General features: G+C 46.6%; 1 long non-coding RNA gene across 1 annotated transcript; it reads right to left on the minus strand.

Annotated features, from left to right (window-relative positions):
- Positions 1-1,649: 1,649 nt before the first annotated feature.
- Positions 1,650-2,811, minus strand: LOC117876075. Its single transcript, XR_004645420.1, has 3 exons — positions 2,776-2,811; positions 1,937-2,095; positions 1,650-1,737 (listed from the first exon to the last, which is right to left on the minus strand). It is a non-coding gene; the product is annotated as an uncharacterized LOC117876075 (long non-coding RNA).
- Between the last annotated feature and the right edge of the window lie 4,462 nt (positions 2,812-7,273).

The following is a 7,273-nucleotide window of genomic DNA, read 5'->3' on the forward strand; positions in this document are numbered from 1 at the left end:
CATCTCTGCCATTCATTGACAGTTTAACGATGGGCAAGTCCCTTAACATGTCTCAGTTTCACCATCTGTAAAACGGGAATAACTACACTCATCTACTTCACAGGGAATTGTGAAGCTAAGTCAATTGTTGTTTGTAAATAACTGAGATCCTTTACAGAAGGATAACTTATTATGTTATATCCCCCTTTCTCCCACCAAGAGACCCAAAACACCTTCAGTTTGGATGCATCAAGCTTTGATCTGGATTATTTTCTCCAGAAAATGTAGTCTGACAGTTCATATATGGTACAGTGTCTGCAGTGAGAGAACATTAATGTAGACCATGCAACTTACAGAGCATTGCTGTGGTGGGTTGCACTCATCTCTTGAGCAGCTCCTGGCCGTCCGCTCGTGGTGGTGCCTTTCTCTTTGGCTACCAGCACCCCCGAAAGCTATCAGCCTGTCTCGGTGGGTCTTCTGTGTCTTGGCCCTCCATCCAGGTCACACAGTCCAAAACCCCTTCCGGGGTATGATGAACTCAAAAATTGAAACTGTTCCTTGTCTTCTGGGCCAAATTTAAACAAAATAGATTCTTACCCTTTCTGGGTTAAATTCTCTCTCTGGGATTGAATCAGCAAGGTTCCTTTTTAGCCCTTGTCACTGACTGTGGCCAGTAAGGAGCCGTGGCCTTGCCTGGTTTCTCTGGCAGCAGGCAGCTCCTTTTATTTCAGCCTGGTGGGTCTTAATTGGCTTTTGCTGGTTCCCAGCCCTTCTGTCTTCTGGGTGACCAGATCTCACTGGTTCCCAAAATGGCTGCTGTTTTCCTCACTGCTAATTGTTTTCTAGGGCGGGGGTGCAGCAGAGCCCCAGTATGGGGCCACGAAGGCCTGGTATCCTCTGTCACAATTGCCCAGAAATGAAAATAGCTGCCACACCATTACCAAAAATGTCAGCACTGAGACTCTTTGACATTTCCCTTCCAAGTGGTTTTATTTCTCCATTAGTTGCTCTTCCCCAGAGCATTATGAGGATCAGAAGAGAAACAGGACCCAAAGGAAGGGAAAACGGTGACATTTTGGGGATCATCCAGACCACTAAGGAATTCTATTACTGCCTGCTCTGTAACCTTGGGTGCCTTTTGCTGTGCAGCTCTGGTCAGACCCCTGACACTAGTAGCTTGTACACATGAACAAGATCTCATCCTGGCTTCCACCAGCCTAGTCACTCCTTGCAGGGTAACACCAACAGCCCTTCCAGTCTTGAGTCTTCCTAAATCCATATTTCCCAAGTTCCTAACTACCAGACACTCTGACTTTTCCCTGCCAATTCGTCACCCCTTAAAGGCATGAAACCAGTCCCCCCAGTCACCAGCCTGCTTTGACACGCTCCACACAGTTAGCAGAACAGAGGGGTAAAAATGAACGGAAGGTTTATTTAATAGAAAAAACACAGATTCAAAGGTGAAACAGTAAGGGGAAAACAAACACATACAAGTTACACAGAAAATAAAGGCACAACCTCAAGCTTTGCGCTTCTAGTATTAGAAACAGGGCTGGCTCCAGGCACCAGCGGAGGAAGCATATGCTGGGGGCGGCACATGCTAAGGGGCGGCATTCCATCCATTCTTGGGGTGGCACAGTCCGGGTGGCTTTTTTTTTTTTGCTTCAGCAGTTCGGGCAGCAGTCCAAGCGGCTTTTTCTTTTTTCTTGTTTGGTGCAAAAATAATAGAGCCAGCCCTTATTAGAAAAGGGATTTTATCTAAAAAAAAAAAAGTTATTTATTGCCTCTGAACAGTTTCCCAGCATATCCCATGCTATAGAGGGGATCCAGCATTTCACAGGCAGCACCTGCCAAATGACTGTCCCTCAGTTTCTGGATCCCAAAATTCAGACACAAGCCTGCTTTTAAAAGGCTTTTCTCTTTTTTATTTTTCTTCTCTTAGTCCATGGTGACTCACGTTTATTTAGTGTGGAAATCCTTCTTGATTGAAGAGTGGGGATGTCTCAATGTCTTTCCATTAACGTTAATGGTCCCGCATTGTCTCTTCTTCACTGGACAACCACACCTTGCTGTGAGGTGTGGTTGAAATTGTAGTATAGGTTATGAGCTCAGTTTTCTATATACAGAAATACATATATACACAGACTGTGGTTATACATCTATCTCATGACCATCAAGTTCAGAACACTACAAGCTTTCATGAAAGACTTTACTTGATACACTGTGATAGTACAATAATATAGTATGCAATCAGTTGATTCAACTGCTCATTTTGGGGGTTTAACCCAGTGATGTGCTAATTTTTCTTGTTGCACCCCCCTTACTATTTACAGAATTTGTCACTTCCCCCCACTCCATTACTTGTAATTTGAAGTAATCCATTACTTCTGCGCTACTGCTGGGGGCAGTGCTGCCTTCAGAGCTGGGCAGCTGGAGAGCGGCGGCTGCTGGCCGGGGCATTCATGTTATTTGCCCAGTGGGAGGACTTTTTTTTTTTTTAATACTGCTCATGTCCCACCCCACAATACCCACTCTATTTTTATCCTGCTCCTGCTATTATGGCAGTGTGACCCGGGGTGCCTGGGGCAACCCTCACTGAAAATGCCAAGGTTAGAGGAGGCTGCAAAAAGGATAGATTCACCAACCAGTCACAAACTGTGCTCCTGATCCCCCACCCTGGTTATCAAGAAGCTAATAAAGAAATAGCATGGCCCCTTTTACTGCATTCCAATTCTCTGGCTCCCAATCAGCACATAGATCCAGTACAGTGAGAAGTTACATAAAAACTCTGCTCACTATAAAAGATGTTCTTTTGACCCCAAAGGACCAGCCACATTACCAGGTCAGTACAGGTTTGGATATTACCCAAAATACCATGCGGACAGCCAATCCTGTAGTATCTAAAACTGAAGGTTTATTAGAAAAGAAAAGAAAAGAAAAGAAAAGAAAAGAAAAGAATTGTTAAATGATAAAGCAATCAGATACATACAAAAAGAACAGGAGTACTTGTAGCACCTTAGAGACTAACAAATTTGAGCATAAGCTTTCGTGGACTACAGCCCACTTCTTCGGATGCAACAGATACATACAGATACTTCAAAGTCCATATATTAGGTTCTTAGCAGTAGTGGTGAGTTTGCTGGTTTGAAAGTCCCTCTGGAACACATCCAAAGTTTGGATGGGTCATTCAGTCCTTTGTTCGGACCTTCATTTGTAGAACAGTTGCTTCTGGGAGTAAGAAGCAGGAAGGATTGAAGACAAAATGGAAATGTTGCAACTGCCCTTTATATTCCTTTTGCCATGTGGCTTGTACTTCCTGTATCCCAAACACAAGCTTCACAGCACGTGGCATGGGAAAGCCTTAGAGTTCTGTCTACCAACTTTCCCCTACATGCTTTGCTAACTCATAAGGTGTATCCCCTGGCTCCTTTTAATGGATTCATTATACAGCTGATGACCCTTGATGGGACATCAAACAGGCGAGGCAGTGCTGATGCCAATCTGTCTGGGGCTATCACCCAGAAACACAGCACAAGTTTGGAAATACAGATATACTAGGGTTACCATAATCCGGCAAGCAAAAAAGAGGATGGGAGGAGCCCCGCCCCTGTCCTGCTCTAGCCCCGCCCCTGCCCCTCCCACTTTCCCCCCTCAGAACCCCCAACCCTCCCCCCACTCCTTGTCCCGACTGCCCCCTCCTGGGACCCCTGCCCCTAACTGCCCCCCAGGACTCCACCCCCTACCTAAGCCNCCCTCCTGAGACCCTCCCCCCCCCTAACTGGCCCCCTAGGACTCTACCCCCTACCTGTACCCTGACTGCCCCAACCCTTATCCACACCCCCACCCCCAGACAGACCGACCCCTGGGACTCCCACGCCCCATCCAACCACTCCCCACCCCGACAGCCCCCCCCCCAGAACTCCCGACCCATCTAAACCCCTCTGCTCCCTATCCCCTGACTGCTCCGATCCCTCTCCCCACTCCTGCCCCCTGACAGCCCCCCCCCAGAACTCCCAACCCCCCCTTGTCCCCTGACTGCCCCCTCCTGGGACCCCTGCTCCTAACTGCCCTCCAGAACCCCACCCCCTACCTAAGCCTCCCTGTTCCTTGTCCCCTAACTGCCCCCTCCTAAGACCCCCCCCATTGGCCCCCAGGACCCTACCCCTACCTGTACCCTGACTGCCCAAAACCTTATCCACCCTCCCCCAGAAAGCCCCCCCCCGAACTCCCGACCCCCCCGTCTCTTGACTGCCCCCTCCAGAACCTCCCTGCCCCTTCTCCCACCCCCTTGTTGTTGGCCTTTCTTCACCTAATGTCTCAGTGAACTTGCTCAGGAACTGCCTGAGCCGCTGGGCAGCAGCAGGGGAGGAGCTCCAGACTGCCGGAACCGATCTGCGATGCAGGGAGGGAGGGAGAGAGGGAGGAGGAGGAGCCCTCTCTGGCTGAGTGTCGGAGCCCCAAGTGACACCGGCCGGCAGCACTGTTAGCCGCGCGTGCTCTGCATGGGGGGGGAAGTCCGGACATTTACAAATTCCCCCGGACGCTATTTTTAGCTTAAAAAGCCGGACATGTCCGGGGGAATCTGGACGAATGGTAACCCTAGATATACCATACATATCTATAACTCACAATACAAAGGTGATACAAACATATAAACAAGATAATCATAACATTTTCACAGATACCTTACATGGTCAGATTCCTTGCAATTTTATATGATATTGTTGTTACCAATATTAAAGTGTCTCCCAGATTTCATACAGTGTCACAGGAATAGGATCAGAGCTTCTTTGTCCCCCTGCCATCCAAGAACCTCTTGTGATCACCCTGGGGTGGGGGGTGTTCCGCAGTTTGCACACCTTTGGTTTAAACCTTTGGTTCTCACCTTGGGCTGTCTGGATGCTGATTATCACAGATCTGATCTCTTTGAAAATTGGAACAGTTGAGTCATTGATGATATTAGAGATTTTCTTGTTATATATAAGTGGTATGTTTTCATCTACCCTTTTAGTCGGGATAGGGAGAGGAAGGTTTCCACAGAGAGAGTGGGGTTATAGTTGCTAGGAGTCATCCTCCACCTCTCCTGGAAGGCTTAAATCTACATTCTGTTGCAGGGGTAAGTGGTGTTCCTTTGAAAATGAATTTGCAGTAAGATACGGCTACAAAAGAAATCATGTCATGCAGCTGAGAAGCAATAGTTCTGGGTAGGGCTCTGGGGGACATCATCTGGGTTACTGCACTCAGTCATGGGCATCATATTACCAGAGAGATATGAAAAAATAGGAGGGAGTTCAGGGAAGAGAAACAAAAATGATCAGGGAGCTAGAGGGACTGTTAAGGATTAAAAGATAGAAAAATCTTTGTAGCTTGGCTTAATGACAACTAAGGAAGGACTTTATAAGAGTCTACAAGTGTAGGAAGAGTGCAAATAATAAAAAAAGAAGAGGAATTATTTTGTGCTGTATGGGCAGGGTAAGAGTGAGATCAAATGGGATGCAATAAAGAAAGGGGAGATTAAAGATCAGGGAAGCTTGCCTGACAGTGATATGTATTAAGTTGTGGGAATGATGGAAGCTCCATAACTTGAGAATTTTTAAGATAGACTGGACAAGATACTAAAAATGTTATGAAGGGAAGGAGCTTGCATTTACAAGGAGATGGGCTGGAGGGAAAAGGCATATTGTTTATTGTTTCTAACTTTTGTGATTCTGTGAAACATCAGGCACCAGTTTGTTGGGAGAGCAAATTACTGAGGTTGCTCTAAAGATCTGAAACATCTCTGTAGAGAAAGCTGCCATGCTGGGCAGTAATTCTATGTCCCTTGGCTTGGTTCTATCAGGAAGAAAGATCTGCAGAACTGCACAGCATCCCCCTCATCCCCCGTCCCCAAAACTGCCAAACCTGTGAGTTCTTACCAGAGATTTTGAAGTTCTTAATTATTCAGTGAATCCCAACTTCCTCTGGGTCCTCCCATGCCTACATCATGCTCCACAGCCAATCTACTCACTTCAGCTTATAGCTTAAAGGAGATTTTCCATTTGGGGCAAGTTTTGTGCTCATAAATGTTAACACTGACTAGAGAGAGGCAGCGTGCAGGCAAGGTGGGATGCAGGCGTCCTTCTCGTCAGTTCTGTGACACAGCTCAATCCTGACCTGTGCTCCTGTCCCACAATTCCAGTCCCCCACAATTCAGTCCTGACCTCAATATCCCATTCTAGGCCTTGGCCTCTTCCATTCAGAGACTCGTGAACTGGATAGTGGATGTGATATGTGAACACCCTCAGTTACGCATAGATCTACACTGCAGCTGAGAGGTGTGATTCCCAGCCCAGCTAGACAGACTCACACTAACTTTGCTTGAGCTAGCGCACTAAGAAATAGAAGTGTGAACGCTGTGACATGGGTTCACACCCAGGGGGTCAGGCAGGTTTGGACTTGAGCTGCTAGCCTGAGCCCCTGCCAGTGCCACGTCCACACTGCTATTTTTAGCACACTTGCTCGAGTGGAGCTAGCAGGAGTCTGCCTATCTGCGCTGGGAATCGCACCTCCCAGCTGCTGTGTAGACATTCCCCCAAAAGTCTAATTCTACCATCTTTATTCAAATGAACTGGTAACCTACTGCACAGACAGGCCCACTGATTTCAGAGGGGCCACATATGCAGTAAGGTGCTATGCAATGTAAGCAAGGATGGCAAAATTAGTCTCTCAGATATTGGATTAAACCCAGTAAAATTATACTGGTCACTCCTCCTGGCTGGGTCACTCTTTACCTAAGATATTCCAAGAAAAACAGCTCTGCTTTGAAAATGACCTTTCAAATACCTCTTTTACCTAGTGTAATGGAGGGTTCTGCAAGTACCATCTCTAGGGGAAGCTTTGGCAATAATATTCAGAATTAGCACAAGAAAAAGCATAATGTGGATAGTTAAGTGTGTCGGATACAATTCTTCCAGTGTTTTAGACTTTAACCTACATGATCCATTGTACTTTGAACCATACAGGCCCCTTATATCCACAAACCAGTATGTGTGCAGCCCAGTACTCACATATAACCATGTAATAAAGAGTGACCCTACAACTGCAAACCACTAGATGGAAGGGGAAAAAGTGGTGAGGAAAGCAATTTCAGTGTTGAGTTTTCCAATGGGCTATTTTAAACAACAGCGAGGAAAAGAAAGGATTTTTCAAAATTAAAGAAAAATGTCTTGCCAGACCACTTTGAACCTGAGTTTTATAGTGTGCCCTTCCCTCACTATATAAATGACTCCCCCATGCATATATATACATGTCTGCC

Source organism: Trachemys scripta, chromosome 4 (genome assembly GCF_013100865.1).
Source record: "Trachemys scripta elegans isolate TJP31775 chromosome 4, CAS_Tse_1.0, whole genome shotgun sequence".
Lineage (NCBI taxonomy): Eukaryota > Metazoa > Chordata > Testudines > Emydidae > Trachemys > Trachemys scripta.